General features: G+C 34.7%; 1 long non-coding RNA gene across 1 annotated transcript in view; it reads left to right on the top strand.

The window, feature by feature from the left end:
- The window catches only part of LOC150108664 (uncharacterized), a 245673-nt gene that overhangs the window by 196297 nt on the left and 22286 nt on the right, over positions 1-27090 (top strand). The window contains exon 2 of the long non-coding RNA XR_016550676.1: positions 2670-2826. This is a non-coding gene — a long non-coding RNA (uncharacterized LOC150108664). The remainder of the gene's footprint in view (positions 1-2669; positions 2827-27090) is intronic.

Here is a 27090-nt window from a genome sequence, read left to right on the forward strand (position 1 = left end):
CTTCATTCTGACAGAAGTTTATGGTCCAGCGATCATCCTGCAGTCGTCAAATACACCCGTTACCATCCCCCAGTTTGCGATTAATGGATATGAAATATCGCATTTCAGTGGATGAAGTGAGCATTTAGTTTCTCTGTAGCAGTTTGGTAAATCTGCTGTGAAATAATGCAATAAATATTTTGTTTCCACATGAGTTGACAGGATCCGTGCTTCGTTGATTGATTTTTTTACAGTGGTTCACCTATTTAAAGCATCTGGAACTTAATGCTGATTTTAATGGATAAATTTCATACTTGAACATGAACGAAAGGCTAGGAAAATGTCCGCAAGTGTCAGAAGATGAGACATTACTACATAAAACAGTTTTTCAATCAAAACTTTGTTCTTTTTTTTTTTTGTCCCAAAACAGTCGATAATACAAGCATTGATTTCCTTAAAAAGTATTCTGTCTATACACGGTTACTTTATTTTTTTTTTAAAAAAGTAAAATTATTTAACCAGATTATTTTTGAATTTATTTTTGCATTTAATATCAGTAAGAAGGGTAAGATATGCATAAAGTGGTCAAACATAATTCATGAGAAATTTTTGGGAAAAATATCATGAAAAAAGAAAAATGACCCAGTGGTTTCTAAAAAACGTTAAATGGGAGAAAAGAGTGTTTGAGGAACCAGAAATGATGATTAATACTAAAACTGGAGATAAGGTTTATTCTGGATGTCTGGAATAACTACTTTGAAAAATTATTAAAATAAGTACTGACAAAACAGCGGCCGAAAATAGTCAAGAGGAATATATAATCCCATTCCCCAATTCTTGTCTTCCCGAGACGGGTTTAGACAATTAATGCAGCCAGCTTGCCACTCCTCTTTTACATCTCCTTAAGGGCAAGTATTTTATGCTTTTAGATATGTATATTGACAAAAAACCGAGGATCTGGGAGAAAACCTCTCCACCTCCGTATGAGACGGGTTGACTCAACTTAATTGAAAAGCTCTGATAAGCGCTCCTAGTGCCCAAAGACGTGATTAGAACCCAGGTCCTTCCAACCAAAGGGTTACTTCGAAACCAACTGATCTACAAATGCTCCGGAATATAATCAGGAGCATATATCAAGAAGCTAAGCAGAAAAAGCCATCTAAAACCAGAAATGTCTAAAGGAGGTAGAGTAGATGAGATCCGACTGGAAATGCTCAGATATGGAGGTATAGAGGTATGTCCAGTAGCTAACACTGCATATATCAGATAGCAGAATTTTGAATGATTGGATTAGAATTGTTGTGGTACTTTTATGTAGAAAATAAAATAAATATGAATACGGGAATGGTAGAGAAATTTCCTTACTGAGTGGTCCAAGTAATATTCATGCAAGCCTTCTTGAGAAGATGTAAAAAAAAATTAGGGAAGTGAAAGTTGGAGGAGGAGGAGGAGAAGTGAAGTTAAATAATAGGGAATAAATTACGGGAATATAACAGAGATCTGTATTTAAGTTTTGTAAATCAGGAAAGGAATATGTAAGGTGCCAATGGAAAAACTTTTTCTTGGAAAAGTCATTTAAATGGAGCAAATGCTAAGGCAAGGGACTAAATATATTAAAAACGAAGACAATTGACATCATCAATTGACATTCAGGAATGTGTCAGTACATGTAACCTAACCTATCCTGTATACACTTCGATGATACAATTCAGGAAATGAGGATGATTATGGTTTTGCTTTTACTTTTGCTTATTGAAGGCCTAAGTTAGTGAAAAAAAAAAAGATTCGTTTGTCTAGACAAGGGTTCTGCTTTATCTAACTTTAAATCACGAGTGTATTAACGTGTAACTATATCTTCCTCGCGTTTCATGCGTGGAAATGCCATAAAATATTTCTTCAGTCTTTCATTAAAAGCGAGCTGATTTCAGTGTGGACTTAGTACAAAGGCAAACTTTCGGAACAAACTTTTTGGACAGGGCTTTAAAAAAGCCCATGAAAACACCAAATTTTATTCAAAGAAACAAGTAGAAGAGTACCAGTTTGTCATGTGAAAAAAAAGTAATCAGTATCTTGACTTCTCTTAAAAAAATAACTTCATCTACATATTTCTTCCCCACCCCCTTTTTTTGACACATGAAATACCTGTGTGCTCTGCCGTTTATTTTTTCATCTTTAAGTGTTTCGCAAACAACATAGAATTCTAAGATTTCTAAGATTCGTTTTCTTTATCTGTCTATACGCATTAAATTTTAAATTTTAATTTTTAATTTTAATTTTTAATTTTAATTTTAAATACATAAAATAATATAAAATAAGCCAAAAACTGCTTATTGAGTACCATTACTATGGTAATGAACGACATTACTGTAGAAAAATGCTATCTTTGCATTCTTTTTTCTTAATGATAGTCTCAGTTCATTATTATTATTATTATTATTATTATTATTATTATTATTATTACATATTAGTATCCATGGAGTCTGTAAACCCATCGTGGGAGGTCCATTTCAAAAATATTGTCGATTATCAATACTTGTACAATACCTTATCTCGGAATATTACCCATAAAGACCGACTGATTAAATGATCAATGACTATTACAGAATTAGTTAATGACATGCTAGAACTGGCATATTCAGTATCATTTTATATATATTTATAATTTGCCCGTATATTTTTTGTATTTTTAGAATGGCGAATACTCTCAGCGCGAATGTTTCCAACCGGTATGAGGGAGATGGAATAAAATGATGACCAACTGTTAATAAGTTCAAGTTAGTCATCGGAAGATGCATCAATGAGGAATACTTCTTCAGAGTTACTGTGTAATTCTTATCATCTATAGAGGTAATTGATTTCTCATTATGTAAATTTCTATATTCCATTGTTTCTATCCTATGCTAAACAGAATTTCAGAAATCCAAATGAAATTATTTTAATTATCTCCATAAATAGACGCGTGATACGTCACACAAAATGTCCCACGCTGCTTGCTAGAAACACTCCTCTGTAAGTGGGAAATCTGAGATTCAGCGCGATATGAAAACTTACTGTTGTTTGACATTTCGTGAGAGTGAAAAACCACACACGAACACAAATTAATAAAAACATTACGAGGAGTGCCTGGAAAATACAAAAAAAAAAAAAAAAAATCTGGATAAGTGCTTTATTTCCCGGTAGCAAGTGTTTCTCAAGGCTCTCTGGAAATTGTAATCACTAGAACACCAGATGTATTAGGTTAGAGGTCTGCATTTAACCTTTCTAACAGTAACATATTTTGAAACAGTATCATAACCATGTCATGCAAGGCCTTTTTGTGTCGATATTTTGAAAAAAAAAGGCACCAATGTTTATTCCTAAACTGCTCCGTCTACTGAGCAACGAATCAACCCACATATTCTTGAGATTGTTTATCTATTCAAATTAATCAATAATTTGGGAACAAACTCCAACAGTATATATGTAATGAAAGTGAATAAATTAATCATAGCAAGATAAAAATATTAAAGTGTTTTCTAAGTAGGTATTTCTAATCAAACACATCCACACGTTTAAGTATTGCTAGCAGACAGTGGGAGGATTTAACACACTAAAAAGAGTTATACTCTACTTCATTCCCACTAACGTGTTTTCCACTCTGATCGGACCGGTTTAGACATCACTTGGCGCGACCACAGAGAGGTCAGTTATTTCCCAATATCAGAGGTAACTATCAGAGGTAATAACCTCCGATATTGGGACAGGAAAAGAAACGAGGGAGTGTGTGTGTTTTCTACTAATTCTGTGATGTACAAACAGATATATATTTTCAATACCAGATCGAAGATTCTGATTATACGGGAGAAAATATCTGGGACTTGTAGAGAGTAAATAGTTTAGAATACGAATCGTGAGAATGACTCCTATATCAATCACTATTGATTTATTTTTGTTATAAGAATCATCAAGGCGTAGATTTGACAGGTTGAAACTCCGGTTCCAGAATGAAATAGTATTTTGGTCTTCCACTTTTTAATAGATTGCTGTATTCAATGGACTTGTCTTGCAGAATTCGAATGGTGAATCCAGTACCTGGCATATTTTATTTACATATCGAGATATGTTTAATACTATCTGATATTTTGTAAACAGCAATGCGCTTCTCGGTTAAACGATATCAAACTCTTGAGTATAGATGACGAAAACTTAAAAAAAAAAATAATGACATGTATATTTTATTGGATCATAATAGTGTCCTTGTTTAACTTACTAGCTCAAACTAGTCATTTAATTGCATTCGTATGCCTGGAAACAATACTATTCTTAATTATGGAAAATGATTTAACTTTAATTTAACTCAATTATATAAATCAAATTGATTGCATGTTGTTATTATTAAAGAAATTATTACAGTTGTGTAGTTTTGTTTCCAAAATTTTTGTAAATATTCATAATTTTTGTTTCTAATTATTTCTTATTTTTACTTGAACGTAGTTTTTTTCTTTATTTTCAACTGGAATGGTATGGCAAGCCGATTAAATTAATTTATGATTTCTGACTTATGGATTGATCATTTGTTATTCATATAGTGAAAAAAAAAATCAATTCGTGTCTGGTGAATTACACTTTTACAATTACACTTTCTATAAAATTGTGTGAGAACATTGCTTTGTATCAAGCTAGTTACACAAACATTTGCAATTCTATAATAAAAATTTCATCTCAGAAATCTATTTCATGAAAAATTTTTGCTTTCTTTTTAAGAAGGCTGACGTCCCCCTCCCCCAACAAAAAAAAAAATCGCCGTCTTGAGAGGAACTAATCTTCATAGCGTTCAAAAGATTTGAAAAGGTTTGAAAAGTCTACTTTTTGAGATACTCGTAGATTGCCTGTTTCTTGGTTCGGATTACAATGAAAGCGAGTTAAGCCATGAGGCTAATGTATTTATGTCTACTAATTGCGCATGTTCTCTGGTCCTCTTTAGTTGTTTGAGTGGTGAAAAAAATCCCCTAGTTTCCGGGAATAAAAAGCCTGTCATCTTTGCATGATAACTGTCTAAATTATCTTCAACCAAAAAAGCTGTTATATAAGTTTCTCTCACCTCACACGAATTATAACCGAAGTCTTATTAAGCGAAGAGCAAACGTGATGATCTTCCTGCCGATTGCGCAGTGCAGATGACACGGTGTATGATATTTTCTCCATAACAGTTTCATGTTTTATACGATAGTTAATCAAGAATTTCTAGAACAGATTTTTAGTGAATTTAAGAAACATTATTCTTCTTCAAAGTATGGTTCTTCTGATGGCTAAGAATTTCTGTACATCTAGAGTTGCATGGCATGTGCATTGTCATGGTATAGAAACAAGGAAGCAAGTCGTTTCTGACGAACCGCATCCCTCGACGACATAGGATAACTATTCTTTGGATAGTCTGATTGCTCTCTCTCTAACATCGATTTCACAATACGTTTAAGGAAGAAAATGCTTGTAGATCAACTTACGAACGGAGGAGTTAACTGGACATCTTCTTTTCAGACAGGTTTCATGAGATATTGTCAAGTATTCTGCATGATTGTCATATCGATACTGTTAGCAGTATCGCTACAAAACTATCCAGGATATTTTGAATAGTTTTCGAACAAGTTGATATTTAGAGAATTTTATTCGCCTTCATTTACTAAAACATCTTTAAACTTAAAATCCTTGCAACATCTTACATCTTTATTCTTGCTTTTAAAATCCAGAAAAAAATCAGAGAATGATCTCAACATTTTCCTTCCTTTTTTGAAATTTGGTAAAATCGATTTTTTTTAAATGAAGAAAAATTCTAAATTAAGTGTACGAATTGAAGTTAAATTATTTTAGAACTTAGTTCGGGTTCCTTGTGAGTGTCTTTTCCCTTTAACGTATTATAAAAATAAACTCAAATCAATCAAATTAACTATTTTTCACGATTTACAATTTTCAAATCTAAGGATCAAAACTTTCTATCAGATTTTTCTTTCAAGTATTCTTACCTATATGACGATGCTACTTTCTTCTTCGAGAACCCACTGATTTGAAGGAATATTCTAATACTTTTTTTAAAAGCATTCTTCCTCTTTTTCAATCGCTATTAGAAATTCTCGAAGAATACATAAAAAGCTGTTTTAGCAAGCTCATCTTTTTTCCTTCATGACCTAATAAGTAACTAATATTTGGCATCACTCACTACAAAGTTCAAGGGAGGTATTTCCTCCCCGCAGGGAAGAGGGTCAATCTGCCAAACGAAGGACTCTGAAAATGACCATTTGTATCATTGATGAAAGACGAACGCACTTCCTATCCTCTATTCTCAAAGATGATGCAAGATAGAGAAGTTAGTATAGAGTCCCTACATTTCTTACCAGGACCTTCATTCTATCCAGTAGGTCGTGGTAACTGTATACCTCTTTATGCTTTTATAGACAGAAAACTAGCATTGGGGTCATGGATACTTGTATCCTGGTATTTCTGAAAACCCCCATTTTTTACATGCTTTTTGAAAATTCGGGAACGCTTTATTCTACGAGAATTGTTGAGTTGATCAGTTAAGCTTAGTTATATCAACAGCTGTCAGTTATTAGTTTAATTATGAGCTAAGTTATATCAGTTGGACACTATCCATTTCCCTCCGCCTCAAAAAAAAAAAAAAAAAAGAAAGAAAAAAAGAAAAAAATCAGAAATTTTCCGAATTTTATAGCGTTAAATTTATAAAGTTTACATAAAATTAAACTCTACGTAGTTTAACGAAAAATAATTACAAATTTTTAAAATTCGGTAAACAAAAAATGTAAATACTACTCCACACAACTTTTACTCCATCTGCAATTCCAAGATCCACACTGTTTATCCAAACAATTAAAATTTAATGAGCGAACGCTACTTATTTTACCTTAGGATGTTTTGTTGTATTTCACTGAGTTCACTATCACAACTTCACATTCTGACAACCTATTTTTTAACGGTTTTCTGGTCCTCATTCGCCCAACCGCGGGCTTTTCTATCTTGTACAGTGAAAATAAACAGGAGTTATAAATGATGAACATTTTTATTCTAGTCTTTTCCAACTAGACATTGTATTCATGCCTCGAATAGCTGTTTGTTCATAAGCTGAACTCCCTACCAAGGTTGTTTTTCTCATTCGATGTCCCATTAATCAAAGGCTACCTACCTAGTAGTAGTTGTAGTATCCACCCTCTCAACTAGATGGCCTCCACTTTTCATTTCGATCTACACTTCATTCTAGTACTACAAATCTTAAATATTTGGTTTCCTTCATTTATCTTCATTTATTTAGCTACATAATTGTTATCAAATTGTTTAAAATATTAAATTATTAACATTTAAAGTATTTTGCTGTATTTCGAGTAGTATCTACTGTAAAGTTCTGCAATTTTACCTGCAAAAACCTGTTATCCTTCAATGTTTGTTATTGAATACAAACTTGATCTAAAATCATGATAAATAGATCGAATCTCTAAGAAATGTTCTGCTTAAAATTAAACTCCAAAATTAGAAAGAAAACCGTAACGGTGGAAATAATAAAGAACGTCCTATTATAAGGCATATTCCATTAAACCTCTAACATAAAGTCAACACACGGAATAAAGAACGTGTAAATTCAGTCATTTAATGCTAACGCTGTGTTTGTTTAACATCATTCCTGATTAATCATATAATGTACTAACTTTACACGAGCCTTGGACTTGTGCAGTGTGAGTTTTTAATTTACTGTTTGAATAATGGTTTGTGTAAATATTTATTCTTGTATTCACAATTGGAACAGCTCCAAACTATGCACGTAACTTTTTGCATGAATACCATACTGGAAAAAAAAAAGCTTCCAGCTTTGATTTTACTAAAATATTATCACAATCCAAAGTGTTACATTTCAAGAATGGAAGCAAAAAAATCGATTCTTTCGCTTTGACTTAAGTTCGATTCTTTCATTTTAAAGTTCGTTTAGTTTTATTTCGTTTTGTTCATTTCACACACAGCTGCTTTCCTAGCAGTTTAACTTTATACAGTACTTTATGTTTCTTGTTTATAGAAAATGGCTCGTTGTTCTCTGTGTAACAAGCAAAGGGCAATGGGATTAATGAAGAAAGACAGCGTTTCGAAGCTCTGAGATTAGTTACGTAGAAATAATCGTCATGCGTAAACTAGTTCAAAGTTGTTTGAGAAGAAGGGTGAACTGTATTAAGGTCTACATTCTAGCATATATCACATTCTTAGCATATTTTTCGCTCTGGAGATTGATTTATCGACTGACAACAAACATTAACAGATGTTTCTTTTAATATTTATTACCTGTAATCCTGTCGCTAGTTACTAAGTCGTTAACTAGTACTTAGTTATGCTTGGAAACATTTCCTAACTGGAATGTCTATTTGAAGTACAAGTTAATACAATATTTCCAAGAATCAATCGCTCTACTCTTTTTTCTGTTTGTTTTATTTAAAAAAAAAAAGAAAAAACCGTGGTGTATCGTATTTCCTTGTTGAATCACGTACGAATAATAACCAACCAATGAATTTTTAACTGTTACATAAAATGCAGAACAAGGTGGTTTCTAGTTGCCTTCCATGTCTAATAGTAATTTGTTTGTAGATATGCGTGTTCATAAGGCTGGTTTGTCTGTTTTGAGGGACGAAAAACCCTGTTTCCTGGAGGAAAATCCTCCACTTCCGTATGAGAGACCGGCTAACTCACCTTTGACTGAAAAACTCTGATAAATGGATAAAGAAAGTCATCATTCAGAATAAGAAAACAAAATGATTTAATACAATTGTAAAACAAATTCTTTTGGTTAAATTTTATACCTGAAATGACCGTGCAGTGTTTTTTTTTTTTTCGTTTGATGCATCAAGCGAAAAATTCACAGAGTTAGAAAATAAAAAGAAATAAATAATGAGAAGTACTCGAAAAGTGTAAGTATACATTTTTAAAGTCTGCCGTCTCTTCTTTTTGCTCTTTATGTAGTCTTATATTAAGTGCTGAAGCTGTAGGGGTCAAGCAGCTGTTATGTTTTCTAAGTATCCTTGTTGGAGTGATGTCACTGTGCCTTGTGACAGATTGGCGGCTCTTGAAGTTAGTGGCAGGTGAAGAAAAATATGAATGTCAACCTCACTCTTCAGTGTGTGTGTGAGAATAAAGTGAAGTAGCATCATTAAGGGGATGGCTGAAGTAGCCATACACAACATTCATGTTAGAAACCCTGTCACTTTTTTGTGTTGCGCTGATGATATCATTTTTTTATTCCTTTTATTTTTCTTTCATATCAGATTTGGTTTTTGTTTTTTCAACTATCATTTCTTTCACTTTAGATGCATTTTCTCCTTTCATTTTCATATTTTTTTCTTTCCTTATTAGGAGAGAGTTTAAAACTTATCCAGTAAACGAGGAGAAATTTTAGGTCTCATGATTCTTTGATACTTTTGATTTTATATTTTGATTGCCTTTGTTCTTAATTTGCTTTGTACTATTCTTCCTTAGGATGGAAAGTTTTTTTGTCTCCTTCCTGGGTCACCTTTTTCACTTTCCTTTTGTCTCCTTCCTCAACTTCTTTTCCTGATTTTAGTTTAGCCCCTTTTTATCTTGTTGCTTCTTTCTAATGTGTCACTTTTAGGAAAGTCTTTTGTTGTTGGCATTCGAGGATTTGGTACTCTTAAATTGCGATAGAAACACGTTTTGTTTGTTATAATTGGCAATGTGTGTGTGTGTGTGTGTGTGTGTGTGTGTGTGTGTGTGTGTGTGTGTGTGTGTGTGTGTGTGTGTGTGTGTGTGTGTGTGTGTGTGTGTGTGTGTGTGTGTGTGTGTGTGTGTGTGTGTGTGTGTGTGTCCTTCTTCAAACCGACACAGGGCAATCTGCCGCAAGTGTTTGTTTTGTTGGCCACCTTTTAGAGATTCTCATCATGCCCGAAAAACTAATCGTAATTTTTCATGACTCATATTCTTTTTCATTTTATCTTTACACACCTCGTTTAATCTTCATTAGGAACTCACGAAGATCCTTCCAACAATGGGATCAAGTAAGAAGTACTTAATCAATTCAAGTGGTGTGAGTTTGGCAGGTTTTTCTAGTGTGCACGTACATGTTTTATTCTTGTTAAGATTACTAACTCGCATTGTGAAGTTTAGATTGCGGTTTAGATAAAAAAACGGTATATGGACTTTGTTCTCAGAAGACATTCACTAATTGTTTGTTTCTTTGTTGTTTGGATTTACTGAAAAGCAACTAAGGTTATGAACCAAGCGTATTTTTTTCTGTATATTGCGTGTCTTCTTCGGGCAGATTTTCCTGTTTTGTGAGATGAGAAAGATAACTCTGCGACAGAAGAAAAAAATCATTCGAAATAATCAAATAGAGGGCATCGTCGATACCGACTGAGCTACAGATGCTTCTCAAAAACTAATCTTGATGAACTATCGTTGTGATGTCAGGAAACAATGCATAGAGTGTCTTGCTCCTTGGGTTTTCGAGAGAGAGAGAGAGAGATGATCACTTTCATCGAAATAACGCATGAGCATTCTTTGAGATTATGAATTTAAACCATTCCAGATCACAGTTGTTATGGAAGTCCATTGTATTTATATTTCATTAAATATGGTCAGCCCTCAGAGTTTTCTGCACTCTTTATCCTAAGAATGAAATGATTGTCGCTAACAGATTAAAACTGCAATGAAAGGCGATTTCAAAAAAGATATGACGTTGTGGATCAAAACGTCTCATCAGAAATGATAATCCCATAAGAATGGAAAGATACGTTTCCAATATACTAAAATATGTTACTTAGTAAGCGGTATTTTTACTTCATTAGGTTGATTAGCCGGCTGTTTAGATTATGCAAAGCAACGTAAAGCTGCTCAGGGAATACATTACGTCTCTGTATTGCGCGTTTTAGAATTTTCTTCCTTGGGATAAATTTCTTCCATCTAGGACACGAGAAATATATATAATTTCACATGATTGTTTTCCATTTTATAATAACATTGCATCAGTGGCATCTCACTATTGCGTTTCACTGTTGCAATTGTCTAAACAAACTTTGAGATTCAATGTTTGTTTGTTTGTTTTTTCACACTGTTACGTTTGTAGTCTGTGCCACACCTACTAAATTTATATAATATGCTAGAATGTTTGCGTTTTTAACTAGGATGCCTGAAGAATTACAAATATGACTGTCGTATTTTCATAAGATTAATAAGAGTGAAATGAAGTGGTGCGAAGTGATGATTCATTTAATATCACGAAAAGCACATCCTCATTGTTAAAAGAATATTAACACATTTAGTGTGCTAGAAGCATTGCAGTCTGGTTTTACAAGGCATGGCAGAAGTGTTGTGTGTGTGTGTGTGTGTGTGTGTGTGTGTGTGTGTGTGTGTGTGTGTGTGTGTGTGTGTGTGTGTGTGTGTGTGGATGGATCGTGTGATACCTGCATAAGTGGGAGAGCAGTAGTTAAGAACTTCGGTGACACGTGAAGAACATCCAGCGACCTTGGCGTGAAATGCTTGTAAAGTGTCACAAAACATGATTCCTTAGAATATTACCCTTTCACTTAACTCTTCACTTGTATCCATATAGAGGGTGTATTACGCGAACCACAAAATAGAGCAGTCGCACAAACTCTGGGGACTCATCTATACCTCACTTATCAAATTTGAGAAACAAATCAAAATCGAAGTGTCCATGCATTTTGCCAAAAGTTAGTTTAGCACAATTTAGCAGCAAATTTTCTGATTAATCAACTGCTCATTGATCGCTTGCGGTATCAGTTTTCGATTTGCACAAGGAAGTTGGAATCGGTTAAATATCTACTGAGAAGAATGCATTATTAACTGAATCTTCCCAAGTGGAGATCAAAATCTCCTGATATTATGGCACTTATTGATTTCTATGAATACAAAAAATGCCTCTAAAGGATGAATTACCTTTGTTGCTTGAACAGTTCTTGATGCTTCTTGAATGGCTAAAGAGCTAAAACATAAACCCCAATGACTGAAACTGTGCCGTCTTTAATTTGAAACTACTGACCATATGAAGTAACAGCAGGTTTGTCAGATACCCTTTCTAATATCCTTAGCTGAAATCTTGGATGACATATTTATAGTTACTTCATATTTTGATTGGGATATTCTGAAATCCTTTTCTCCATGTTGACAAGTGAAAAGAACTGACTTATCTATTCAAAGGATATTTGCAATGAAATATTCTTTTGGTCTTCAATATCCAATATTATTCCGTGACTCGGTAGTGAGATCAGATATTCCGTAGCCATCTATTGCTGATCACTATAAAATATCTTATAGTTAAACGTATATCGCACTATTTGTTGTTGATTATTTCTTCTCTGTGGTAAACAAAAGCCCTAATAAAGAGTTTTATTAATCAGACAACCCTCGGACATATCATTCTTTAGATGTTCTGAATGAAGCAACAAAGTCATATTTTAATTAAATCATTGATAGTTAAAAAACTGAAACGATAAATTAGATCTCAAAATAGTTCAAAATTACCTGAAATCAAGAGTTTGTATCAAATTATTTTAAATCTTGTGCAACAATGTCAGTTACCATGGTGAACTCAGGTTATTGCTAAATGCTACAACTTTTAATTGCTATTAGATTCCCAATAATTCGTTAAAGACGAATACTATGGATTGTGAGCAAGATGTCTGAGGGCTATGAAGTAATTAACAAAATACATAAATTTAATATATGAAAGCGTTTCCTTTTTTTGTGCGTGTGCACCGAAACACGAAAACTTTTATCCCAAGTTCTAATGCTAAACATACAAAAGTCAATTCAGGAACTAAAAATCAATGTTTTATTCAATGATCTCCCCTCTATCGGAAGTATTCTTAATTAGTGTTTTCATGTGTAGCACCCGTAAAAGCGAGTCAAATACAAGCACAGTTAGACCAACATCGACTCGGATGCCACTTTTGCATCATTCAACCAATCTCATCTCTGGACAAGGAGAATTGGGGAGTTCAGAGATCGGAGTGGTGATTAAATTTAGGAAGACAGTAGGACCGAAAAGAAGATTGATCTTCGTGATGGAGTCAAGCTCTGTCTAATGATAGAAGTTGGGTCGGGTGAAGGGGGGGGTAGGTACATCATGTAAAATGCATCAGAGCACAGACTGCCTTGTCAGGTCCTGGCGAGCGAATTGGCCTGCAGCTCATTTCGCGTTATCTCGCACGTGACAAGCGTCTCTCTCTCTCTCTCTCTCTCTCTCTCTGTGTGTGTGTGTGTGTGTGTATGTATGTGTGTCTATCTTCCCCCTCTCCCTACAGAGATGGTATCCGATATTAGATAGACATTATGGCTTTGTATGAAACCGGAAAGCTCTCTCTGTCTCTCTCTCGCCTCATTTTTAATGGAACTTTGTTGGGGGAAAAAGGGTATCCTATCAGACATCAGAAGTGCTGTAAATTATATATAAAAATAGAAATTGGAGTTCGCTATGCCTCCTGGTAATAACAAGCAACATGCTGTCCTACTTCATTATTTGCTATCGGTCTTGTATGATATGTTCAGAATGGTCAATAACCATCAGTTGTATATTTACATTGTTACAAGAGATTTCCAATAAATAATGTTAACAAATATAAATAGATAGAAAATGTAACGAATGAGTGAAGAACTCTTCCCCTTATTATGAAATGAGGAAAATACTTAACTTAGTATAAAAAATAGTTCGTTTCCAAGTGAATCTTCACGTATATGTTATTATCTTCCTTATGAAATAGCAAAGTTGTTCTGCGATTCTAGCAGCCAGGCTCGTTTACCATGAATTACTTGGGATATTTTACCATCTCTTCTTCTTCCTTTAAGCTTTAGCATGTTTTGTCTCCAAGAAAACTATGCATCTCTGGAATAAACTGTCTTAAAAATTCAAAAATGCAAAAATGTTATAATTAACAAGTTCATTTTTTGGAATATAATATCATACTGTAATAATTCTAAACATTTTACTTTCCTTCTTGTGATTTTTGATGGCTTCCTGATTCAGTTTACCGATCTGTCCTGTTGTCCGGACAGTTATCCAAATAGGAGTCCGAATTATTCGGAAATTTCTATTTCCGGAACAAAGTTTACGGATTATGTAACTTAGCAGCCAAAAGTACTCTAGGTAACAGACTTTGGTGAGTAGTTTCACATATAAAAATTGATGTAATAGGTGCTTACATTTTTATTTATGAAACACATACAAAAAACACGATCTGAAGTTAAAAAAAAGCTCGTGAAATAATTATCTGATGCATCTAATGCATACACAGGATATTTAAAGCAAGAATATTGAGTCTCTGACTAATAGTCAGTGAGTTAGAATCAAAATTAAGCGCGGCTCTATCCACATTCACAATATGTAAACATTCAAGTGAATAAAACTTACTGCGTCAAGTTCACACAGGAGTCTACTATAAAAGTCAACTATATAGTTGACTTATGGCATTATTATGCCTCTGAAAATTCTAAAGAACAAAATTTCAGTATTTTCTTTGGTGTTGCTCTTTAGAATTACCCCGAGACAGCGAGTATGCAAAGAACTCTCCTGTAATAAGTTTATATCGTTCGATTGTGTAAATTTATCATATCTTGCCGAAATTATTTCTTTTAAATTCTGATAGTTATTCAGGTTCAACAATGAACAGTTTCTGAACGTCCTTTTTGGATGGAGAGGTGCTAGAATTTTCCCCAAGTTCTAGCCATCCCGTTCGGCTATTTTCTATTCAGAAATAGGTAACCGATTGTGAGTATGAGAGCAGAATTATGAATATCCTGCTTTTCGTTCTGCATTGGTTCAGAAAGTTTATTGATTCTGGATCTCATTACTTTTGTGTGAAGTTTTTTCTTCCCTCACGCACTGAAGTACAGCGGCGAACTTCTCATATTAGAAGTTCGCCGATCATAAACACGCACGACCTTTCGTGTCACGTGACGTCTGTGATGGACAACCGTGATTAAGGGTTTCATGGCAGACGATGTACGTGATAAGCAGCTTGAAACACACGTTCTCTTCTTCGGTGTTCTACTTTAATGTCGCGTTTACGACACCGGGATTTAAACCAACGAAAATTTTTACACAAAAACGGTTAAAAGAACGGCATCTCGTTTTATAAATTCGTAACGGGATTCGCTTTTGTTCCAATTGCACAGACCGAACACAGTAATAGTGTAAGTAGTTGTGGGAACAACCGCCGACCCGTATATATCAAAAAAACATACATCTATCTTCGCCAAGGCAGGGCACGTGCCGCCTGCCTAATGTATTATTATCAGAAAACGCCATCGGTACGAGTGGGCCGACGCTCGTGTCTGTGCCCATCCTGCGACGGGTTCAGAGAATGGGAGGGCTCAGCTGCGCCTGCTTCGGAGCGTATTGATTATTATTAGCGATTCGTTGGCGTCGTTCCTGTAATTGCAGCCGTCATTCTCCCCCCCCCCCTTTTCTCTTTCCCCTCGGACAGTCCATTCTCTAGGGACAGCAGTGAATAGTAATGAAAGCAGGCACGCAGAAAATTATGTCCTGAAGGCCAGGAAGTTGCAGCATCCGACATCCCTAAATCATCTCTGTGATGAGATGGAGAAGTGGATTATTCTCAGCGTACACTCGACACGAAAGAAGCTGCCGGTTTTTTCGTGCGGCTTTCTTACCTTCCTTACCACCGAAATCCTGGTAATTATCGCCATATTTTAGAATACCCTCCCGAAACACATCGCGAGGGAAACAGGCTTCTCTGGGAGTGGGAAGAAAGAGGGGGGGGGGGAGAGGCTGCTGTTTTCAATCTTTGATGTTCACCACTGGGACTGATATGAAACTGAGCAGAAGATTTGCTTTGCCGCCAGATGTTCCTTGTTTGGATGTAATTGGTGCGGTTGGACGCTGACGGAGTCTAATTTTGATGCGTTCTGGATGCCCAATCTGTGATCGCTGTTGTTAAATGTCATTGAAACTAATTGGAATGATCCGATGAAATAGCTCCCTGTCATCTGGTCATGTTAAACATTATAAAAGTGAATTTTCATGCACAAACATTATAAAGGCGAACTGTCTAATGTTGACTTTTCACCTTTATGAAGTTTGAATTAATTATAAATAGTTAGGAATTATCCATTCTTCTCTATTCGTCTATCGGAAATCTCTTACATCCCACATCAGAACCACTTTATATTTTGGAATTTTTATTCTTATATCAGTTTTAATACATTAATGAAACCAACAGTCATAATATCCTATCCTCACTCAAAATGAGTATATTCATGAGATATTAACTGCACTTATTCAAATTTCATTATTCAAACTGCACTTATTCAAAAATACATTTCGCGTAATTTGTACGCTTGCGATTAGAGCGAGATGGTTGACTGTGCGTTTCATTTTAAATCCTTTCTAACTTCCTGAAAGGAAATTAGACAGGAATTATGTCTGGAGGAAGGAACTTTCCTTTCTACATGCACATTTACTCTTCTTTGTATTTTTGAAATTCAAAACGAAAGCTATGAAATAGTCTGTGGATAACTTAATTTATCACAAGTCGACAGATCTTATAATTACAGATTTTTTAATATTTTCAGATTATTAATCTATTTTTCAGTTCAAGCTACGATTTTTAAATCCTTCTCCATAAGTTAATCGGTAGCTACGATGCCTTTTAGTTGGAAAGAGTTGAATCCTGTCGGGAACGTGTAGAACCTTTATAAGAACTTTTCTACTGAAAGCGAGTTAGAGGAGTATATCCTCTAAACTGTACATTCCCTTTCAGTATTAAAAACGAACCGAGTCGTATAGAGATAGTAGTGTGGTTTTTACGCTAGGAACTTAAGATGTTTTCTTTCGCCAAACAGCTGGCCTGAGTACATGGCAATCAACAAACATAACAGTGTCAGTACGCTTATGACTTTAGTTGCCTCTATCGTAATTTCGACCTCAATACTTTCCTCTCCAATACCGAATCAGACTTTCGTTATGTGCATTGTGTCTTTATAGAAATCTTCCCCCTAACTAAAGCTTTATTTAGGCTCGTGGTAGCTTTTGGAGCTTCCCCCTTGATGGCTTCATGATAGAGAAGTTTGACACTATTGGTTTTAATCAATCTAATTCCACTTTTGTCATAACAAATAAGCTTAAATTTATTCTCGTGACTGCATTGAAATGATGACTAACATTTTTAATACTGAAAGGGAATGTACAGTTTAGAGGATATACTTGCTAAAACAAGAGATTGTTAGATTAATGTAGTGGCTTCTAACTTTTCCCTTCATTTACAGTTCATCAAACTAGTTCAACATATCCTCTCGTCAACTGTATTCCATCCATATTTTGAAAAGCATAAATTTATACCTTTTATCTTACTGTCAGTTGGAATACCTGACAAGCAAATAATAATTTTCTTTGGTCTCTAGAAATATCTAAAGCGAAGGCTTGTAATACCGTTGTTACGCCAGAATAATATCAAAATTTGGCCAATTAGAAAAAACTGGAGATAACTGGCACAACTCGGTTTGTAAATTTATAAAAATGGATTTATGCTTAAAAAAAAAGGAATACAAGGTTCATGCTTAGGCTATAGACATAAATTAATAATAATAATAACAAGAATAATAAAGTAATAATACGATGATATATTTCAGATTTCGAACGGTGCTGCCAATCCACACGACTAAATGGGATAGTTTGTACATATTGCAATAACAAGATTTCATCTTATTTGATCAAATAGACACAAGTTGTTGTTTTTTTTTTTTTCATTCTGAAAAACAGACAAACCGGCAACAAGAACACATAGTTAAGGGACAAACACACTGGCCTCATAACCCTTAGTTGTTTTGCTCGTAATTCTAAACCCAGTTCAATCCTGTTTGAAAAACTTCGGAAAGAAATGCTAGACTCTTCTATCTTACATCTTATCAGTTTTGTTTTGTCTTCGTTACTTTAATAGTATTCGATAAAACGCGTATAGGAATCATTTTCAATGACAGAAAAGCGATACGACTTATTTCTGAAGCAATAAAGTCTAGCGGAGGTACAAAGTTTCAAATACTGTGGTCAGTGAAAACTCAAAATGGAAGTATGAAAGCAGCAGAATGTAAGAGTGGAAGCAATAGCTGGGATATTTTACCAGCTATTGCTGGCAAAATCTCCAGCAATAGCTGGTAGGTGTAACATGTACTTACTCATGTAATGCATTGAAAAAGTCAGACTTACTCATGTAACGCATTGAAAATGCATTACATGAGTAAGCTTAAATGGGAAAACAAAGTAATCTGTTTATCGCTCCACTTATATTCTTACTTTGATAATCAAGTAAAACATGGGCAAATGACCAGTCAACATCGTAGACGTAATGAATTTCCATGATCAAATTCAGATCACTCAGTGCATTACTTAAGAGTGGTCTTCTTGGGTAATGCATTCTTAATTTGTCTCTTCCTCTGAAAGACAAGAAGAGACCAAATTAAGAAAGAAGACAATCTTCGTGTCAAGCATTTGAAAGAAAGAATCGAGGAAATTCAAATCCGGTGATTTGGACACCTCGGCAGGATGGACATGTATAGAATAGCATGAAACGTTTCAGAAGTAAGATAGTGAGTACTTTTAAAGATCAAATAGTAAAAAAAATGAGGGGAAATACATAAATTTTCAACTTCTAATATTGTGGCACATGCTGTGCCAACTAACTCTGTTCATCCGTCTCCATTATTTAGTTCGACTCTATATCTGATCGCTATTTATTTCTAAACAATTTTTTGAAGTTTATACAATGTTTTATAAAAAAAAATCAGTATCTGCCACAGAACAGCAATTTTTTTTTTATGCGATCCCGACTCATGAATGGTTGTAAATGCACCTACAGTACCGCACCAATGTACCTACAGTGCATTAATGCCATAGGTAGGATAAGGAATTTTTCTATTTTTTTTATTCATTTTTATAATTTTTGTATTTTTATTGATTTTTTACATAGTTCGGAATTCTAGAGACCAAACATGGAACTTTTTTACAAGTGACTTCCCTCCAATAAGTGGTAAGGCGGTCTCACACCGGGCGATGAAAATCATCTACTAGCTAAACAACCACACACACACATCATCCATTTCACACACACGGATGCGCGCGCGCGCGCGTGTGTGTGTGTGTGTGTGTGTGTGTGTGTGTGTGTGTGTGTGTGTGTGTGTGTGTGTGTGTGTGTGTGATGAATGATTCGACCGGAGGCTTATTGGCTTGAAAGCGGATACCGATAATTATTCACCATCTGAATATTTGCTTATCAGTGGAAAAAATATCTAAAAATATAATGACAAACTCGGTGATGCTGATCTTCAGAACTATCGAGAATAAATAATGGCGGTCATTATTTTTATTGCTTACTACTGAATTAACCAATCTCATGATTTCTGTTCTGTCCAGTCATAAGGATTACCTCTGTTGCATTCTAACTAATCTTAACGAAATAAATAAATAAATAAAAATGAAAATCTTGCATAGAATGCAGTTCATATGCTGTTCATGTTTATCTTTTGCAGATTCTGGTGTTCGTGTTATCAACAAAACCTGAAGATTTAAGTTTTGTCTGCGATCCTTTCTCTCTCGCTCTCCTCACCCTAAAATTCAGCTATAATTTTCTTCAAATCTTTTATGTGGTGACGACAACAAACCACTAAGAGAATATACTCTACTTTACAAATATTCAAGACTTAGTTTGTATTCATCATGTTGTACGTCATCTTTCAAAAATTCTGGAAATTCATCCATTGAAAGATCATGCCGTACTCCACATTCCAACTCTTCACGTGTTTTCTTTTTAATTTTTTTTTATTTAAATTAAATGCGAAATAAGATTCTGACTATAAACGTTTCCAGAAAATTCGGAAAATAATAAGCAGTTGATATATTCCATGCACAACACCGTCTTTTAAGCAAAATAAACGAACCGGTTATAAACCAAGAATATAAACACGCTAAATAACTCGATATTTTATCAGCTATAAATTCATTTAATGAATAGAGGAAATATATCCAGAATGGAATTGAGTTTTTGGATTACGGTCGAAACAACTAAGGCTATGAGGCCAATGCATGACGTCTGTCAACTGCGTGCGTTCTTCCGGTTTGTTTGATTTGCTGGATGAGAAACCGGAGTCATCGGAAGGAAAAAGCCTTTCCCCTTCTGTATGAGCCCGGCTACTTTATTTTCAGTTGAAAAGTCCTCGTAAAAGTTCTTTGTATCCTAGATGAGATTCGAATCTAGGTTTTACCAGCCAAAGGTCATCGTTACTGAGTTTGTCTGGATTAGCTACTAAGATGAATGTTCATTTCGGAGTTGATCATTATAGGGAGGCTCATGAAACAGATAATAGAAGATAATAACTTATAGAATTTAGTTTGGCGTTGGATGTGAGAAGAAACGACGGAATTGTAAGAATCCTAATAAGAATTCTTATTCACTGCATACTCTGAATTGGTAACAATAGTAAATGTTTGCGCTGGTTATGAACAGTCTTACATTTTGATATATTTTTCTCTCTTCGCCATTTAAAATGTTAACACTACTCAGTTGAAATGTGGAAATTGTTATAGTGTTGATGGTCCAAGAGTAATCTTATAAAGAATGTGTCGATACTACATTCAACCCGTCCACTGACGTCTCTGTGATTTTTTTACGTGTTTTGCAAAGGCCGTTAACCGTACAACTGAAACTTGAGCTCTGATAGTTCATCGCATCTTCTATCTGTGTACAACTCGGCGCTTCCTTTGTAGATCTTGCATATGTAGGACAGGCACGTGTCTCCTTGACGACGCTAGCTGATTAGAAATAGTAGAGAGAGAGAGAGAGAGAGAGAGAGAGAGAGAGAGAGAGAGAGAGCTGACAGCCGAAGCCCGATTTTTGGTCGCCCAGTTCGGTCGCTTTGGGTGGATCACGTGACCTCAAGAGAAAAACAGGGGAAGGCAAAAAAAAAAAAAAAACCTTTGATGCTAGCCGACAGGGCGAGAGAAAAGAACGAGGTGGAGTTCATTTTGAAGGACTGAGCGCACCTGTCAACAGAAGAAAGATTGCAAGCAGTGGCTTTACGCAGTCCTTAATGGCACGGAACATTGCAACAACGAACAAATTAACGTCGTGTAATTAGAATACTTGCCTGATGCAGCGAAATACTTAATTCTAGAACAGAGTGGGGCATGCTTTTGACGGAATTACAGATATGCTGGTAGGGCTTAAACACCCTTTCTTTCTACTTAGCTAAGCAGAAAGATTTCGTGCTTGCTTCTACTCTTCGGTTCTCTATTTCTACATTTTTCACGTTTATTTCATTCTTCTTTTTTTTCTCTCTATCTTCACTTTCATACTCTTGCATTTATCTTCATATTATTATTACTTTTTATTTGTTTCTTATTTTCCTCTTTCTTGTTCTTTCTTTCCCATTCATAGTATTTTGCAACTGCTTTATTTCTTCTTTTGTTTAACGCTTGAATAATAAGGAAATTATGTTATAGTGACCTTTATTTTCTTAACATAAAAATGCCAATATTGTCAAATACCACATAGCACAAGTCTAAATTTCTCAAGCTTTAATGACCGCAGACCAACTTATTCTGTTTGAAGGTTATAACAAAATAACTTGCAAGTATGTTGACAAGATTAGACATCCAAAGTTTCTACTTAAATATAGTCTTTTTTTTTTTTTGTCTAAATAAGCATGAGAATGAGGCTCCGTAGCTAAGCTGGTATTGACGATGCTCTTTGGTCGGAAAGACACGGGTTCGAATCCTGTCTAGGACGCAAAAAGGTAAGCTAGCCGGTCTCATATGGTGGCACTAGGATTTTAATATCCGGAAACTTGGATTTTTCATCCCACAAAACAGGCAAACAGGAAAAAAACGCACGCAGTTTACGGCAAAGGTAGACAATGCAGATAGGATTAACTGTCCTATTATATAAGTAGTATCAGGTTTCTAAGAAACCATGTTACTTGGTTGTGGCAGGTCCATTGAGCTTAATTCAAAAGTGAATACTCTATAGACTCTGAGGATTCTCTTAGCTCAGATGGTTTGAAATTTCCTTTGTTTGGAAGGGCTTGAGCTGAAATCCCGTCTATGACGTGAGTAACTTTTATCAAAGCTTTTCAATCAAAGGTGAGTTAGCTGGTCTCATATGGAAGGGTTTCTATCGGAATCGTCGCTCAAAACAGACAAACCGGCCCAGTGAACACACAAACTCTCTAGGCATTGGATACTATTGGACAAGGAAGACAATGGGGGACTGCTTAATTCTATAATAATTCTCAATTAAGGTATCGTTATTATTCCACCATCCATTGGTTGAGGGGCGGGGATAGACTGACACACACACACACACACACACACACACACACACACACACACACACACACACACACACACACACACACACACACACACACACACACACACACACACACACACACACACACACACACACACACACAGACAGAGAGAGAGAGAGAGAGAGAGAGAGAGAGAGAGAAATGGAGACTCTTGCACAAATAGAAATATTTTGTTATGGTAAATGGGATCCATAATTTGCACTGAAATGGAGTTGCATGTCCTGAGAACGTGTAATTATGTGTAGGCTTTTTAATTAACGCGCTCTTCCCTCACCTTTTCCTTTTGAAGGTGAACTTGTAATTTGAATAACTACACTTTATTCCCGTGCACGTAGACAGGGGAGATACTTTCGGTTTATAACAAGAGGAAGTTCTAAAACGGCGTTTCAGTATTTCCTGCACGAAAGTTTTTAATCGGATCCATCGAAAAAGATCTCATATAGAGATAAGATATCGAAGTAGAACCGAGAGAAAAATGGTGTTCTAATGTGTTACTAATTCGAAAGTAGTTCTTTGGAATATGACTGTTGGTTTGTTCCATCTTTTCTCACTCTACATTAAGAGAAATATTGCCTTATATTTTATGGGATTATAGGAAGAGAAATGTACATGCATGCCAGTAAGGATGAGAAGTGGGGAAAATGGCACTTGACAATAGTAGTAGTAGCTTGATTTGTTAACATACAAGCACGTCCTGCGCACAAAGTGGCTTGAAAAGAAAAAGTTCTATGTTTGGTCTCTATAGAAAGATATGCCTATTATATAACGTAGCGTGAATCGTGGGGATAATAAGATGATATATATATATATATATATATGAAAAGTAATATAAAACTTTTGTCATTGCGATTTACAGACATAAAAGCACTATCATCATTTTTTGCTTTAAGTTTTTGTTGTTGTGTAAATATTGACATTGTTCCTAGTTCTAATCTTAATTCCTAATTGTTATCTAAAAGTTCCTAATTTGTGTTGTTATTGCTGTTATATAGCAAATACACATTCGAAGCAAAAACCAACACATGAATTTATAAAAGCCATCTTTTCAAGTTTACATCTATTGTTTGAGAGGTGATTGCAAAATAAATATTAACTAAAGGTTGGTGGTATTGGTAAGAGTGTTGAGTTTTTTTTTCCCGTCTGGTCTTTCCTCAACGTCTTTTCCCGCCCACCCTTTTATGTTACTATGAAAGTAATTATGAAAGGGAGAGGTACCTTCTAGATGTTATAGTGATTTCAAAACTACGACATCGCTGTATGACAGAATAATAATAAACAATATGTATAGTATATGCTAGCTTGTCCAGGTAATAGACTTATGTGAAAATCTTTAAGGGAAAAGTAACTAATACTGCTTTGTCGCCCTTATATTGTGATAAATTTAATATATTCAAATTAACGAAAATATTCAATTTCGATCATTTGAATTGAAAAGCATCCTTTAAAAATATAAAAAAATACGTGTATCAACAATTTCCGACCTTTCTCTTTGAATACAAAAAAAATAAAAAATAAAAAATAAATAAATAAAATAAATAATAAATGAAATTTTGAAAGATAAAAAAAATATGGCGTAAATCTTCAAGAAAACCCATTACAAAGAAATTGTACCGTTGTGATCATCCTTATGTTCTAATTATAATAACATAATTGAGAAAATATATTTTCTTCTAAAAGTTCACTATACAAGGACAAATAGGCTATAATGGATGGTTCTACGTTAATGTACCCCGATCAATTTGCCAAATCTTTTAATCACAATGGCATTTTATTCGGACCATTTTTATTATAAATAATATTAAATATCACTCCCTTCTGATTTTTGCTCACGTGTAGACCCACACTTCATCGTGCAGTGTTAGGAACGAAATCCAACAGGATATCATGGTTAATCCTTACTCCCATATATAAATATGTAGAAAACGAATCACATATGCAGTACTTAGCGATGAATTTTGTAAAAATTACAAGCTGGAATGTCACTAAAGACGATTATTGTAATTTAAATATTTCAGAAATCAATAAAAAATATTATTATTATTATTATTATTGTTATTATGGAGTCGACATCAACAAAAATGATGTTTCAAAAAGGTAGTACAAGCTATAGTAATTTATACAATAAAAATTAATTTAATCTACCTTGATCTACCACAGCCGAGATTATCCACTCGAATCCAATGATTAATTTGATTATTTTTAATCATAAATAAAATTAAATTAATGCATGACTGCATTTCTTTTCCTGATACTGCAGTGGTCCAGTCGTTCACCCACATCACTCCCGTGGGGGAACGACTTTTTATGATTATTTCCTATTCTGTATTCATAAAATCCGTGGGGAACTTTGAAATTGAATAAATCTAATTATAATAAAAATTATATGTTTAATGCATCATGAAGTACAGTACATCGCTCAAATTTTATTACATTTTTTAACGATTTTTTTTCCTCTTAAGCTTCATTTGATTCGTTTATCATGCCTGAGTTAACATTGATAGCAGCGCCAAGTCAGTTCAACTCCTTAAACGTTTCCTACAAGAGAAGTCCAGTAAGATAATGACCACTGGCCGTGAGAGTCATGCGATTGGATCATCATGTCCCACCGGCCTGGACAGTGTTTTTAAAACTTTTTTTGACTCCGACCCATATATATATATATATATATATATATATATATATATATTTGGGTCGGACGCACACACACACACACATATATATATATATATATACGACATCTCGATCCAGCACATATACAATGTGTATATATGAGACCGAGAAGTGATATTCCGAGGGGTGACATTAACAATATCAGGCAACTCAAGGCAAAGATGGTTGAAATCCCACGTACTTCACCGCCTTCCAAAAATCGGTTTAATATATTGTGGCCAGTATCAGATATTACATTCTTATCTTAGCCAAAAAGCAAAAAAATGTAACACCTATTCTTATCAGCTTAATATCTGATACTGGCCCCATTAACCTCCAAGATATTAAATTGATTTTCGGAAGGCAGCGAAGTGCGTTCAACTTACTGCATGTGCTTGCTATAAAACAAGCGTGGCCAACTTCATTCTATACGAGGACCAATATATAATGAGTGGTGGTGTCATGGGCCGCACACTTTTAGACAGAACTTAAATAAAAATAAACTCTGCATTTTTTCAAGGCAATAGTTATATATATTGAATTACTATATATTATAATAACGGCTATTATAGCCTGTTTTTGTTTAGGATCTTATTTCTAATCTGATCTGTCCCTTATTTTAAATACATCGGCTATTATTACTCAAAAAAGGGATATATATATATATATATATATTTTAGGGCATTATGGGTGAGTATAGAAGGCAATTATAGCAGAATAAAAGAGGTGGAAAAATTTTGTACATACCTTGTTTTGATTCTAGGATGTCTTCCAATTTCATGATCCTGCTGAAGGTTGTTTATAAAGGGGGGGGGAGAAGGAGGAAGGGAGCTTGGGGGTATGTTTTGACGTGGGAATATAAATTTGGAAACCCGGGTTATGTATTAATAATATATATATAAATATATATATATATATATATAGTATTGTGTTTAGGGGCGCATTTTGTGGGGGGGGGAGGAGAGAAGGGGAAGGGTTTACAACTGGGGCAGGGGAGGGGCTATAATAGCCGTTATTATAATAATAGTGTTTAAGAGGAGTAGCACGGGAATTTTCCCAGAAACTATACCTGAATTACTATATTTTTAAAATCATTTTACTACTGGGAGAACAATATCAAATACTTGATTGATTTAAATATAAGTTGTTAAATTAAATTTAATTACATATTTCTGTTTTTTTTTTTTTTTTTACATGTAACACAACTTAATGAAAACACTGTGGGCGATCATGTGCGGCAAGAAGTTCATCAAAGTCGATTTCCAACGATGATGACGATATTCATAACAAAATCCTGAAGGTGGTCATCAGTCAGTCGGCTTCTTTGTGACGATTTAACCGCCCTCATCGTTGAGAAAGTGCATTCACATATGTATGTGCTTCCAAACATAGATGCAATTCTCAAGCTAAAATCACTCAATGCAGGATATTATTTTTTTTTGGTACAGTTTTCAAAAATCAATGCCTAATCCGCCCTTCACTGGAAAAAGGGGCCACTTTGAAGGTCACACAACTCCAATTGAATAGTGTCATGCTGCTCTGAAATGTTGAATTTCATTGTTTTATTAAATAATGTCAGTTGTGGCTGCATTTCACTGAAGTCAGAAAATCGCTCACTCAATTGCTCCAAAAGTTGGTCTAACATTGGCACAGAAAACTTGAAGTCAATGTCATGGCTCTTCTCCATCAACTCCCTGCAGGAAGGGAAATGCACCAAGTTTCCTCTGACTAGGGTGAGTTTAAAAACCTTCAGTCGACTTATGAATACGTCCCTTATTGGTTACGTCCCTGTAACTTCACGCTGAGTTCATGTGGTGTGTATGTCTATCAGAAAGACGAGTAAGCTGTTAAAATGAGGATCACATAGTTTTGTGCTTAGTTCTTTGTTTGTCTTGTCGTGTTCCTCTAAAAACTGTTTTATTTCCTTTCTCAAAGCAAAAAACCGTTCTAAACAGTTCCCTCTGCTTAGCCAACTTACTTCTGTGCACAACACTAAATCGTCATATTCTGCCTCCATTTCTGTTAGAAAAGAAAGAAACTTGTGGCGTGTCAAAGCCCGATTTCGGCCCTTAATTAGATTCACACACT

Source organism: Typopeltis vanoorti, chromosome 3, assembly GCF_054136105.1.
Source record: "Typopeltis vanoorti isolate ZY-2024b chromosome 3, IOZ_Tvanoo_1.0, whole genome shotgun sequence".
Lineage (NCBI taxonomy): Eukaryota > Metazoa > Arthropoda > Arachnida > Uropygi > Thelyphonidae > Typopeltis > Typopeltis vanoorti.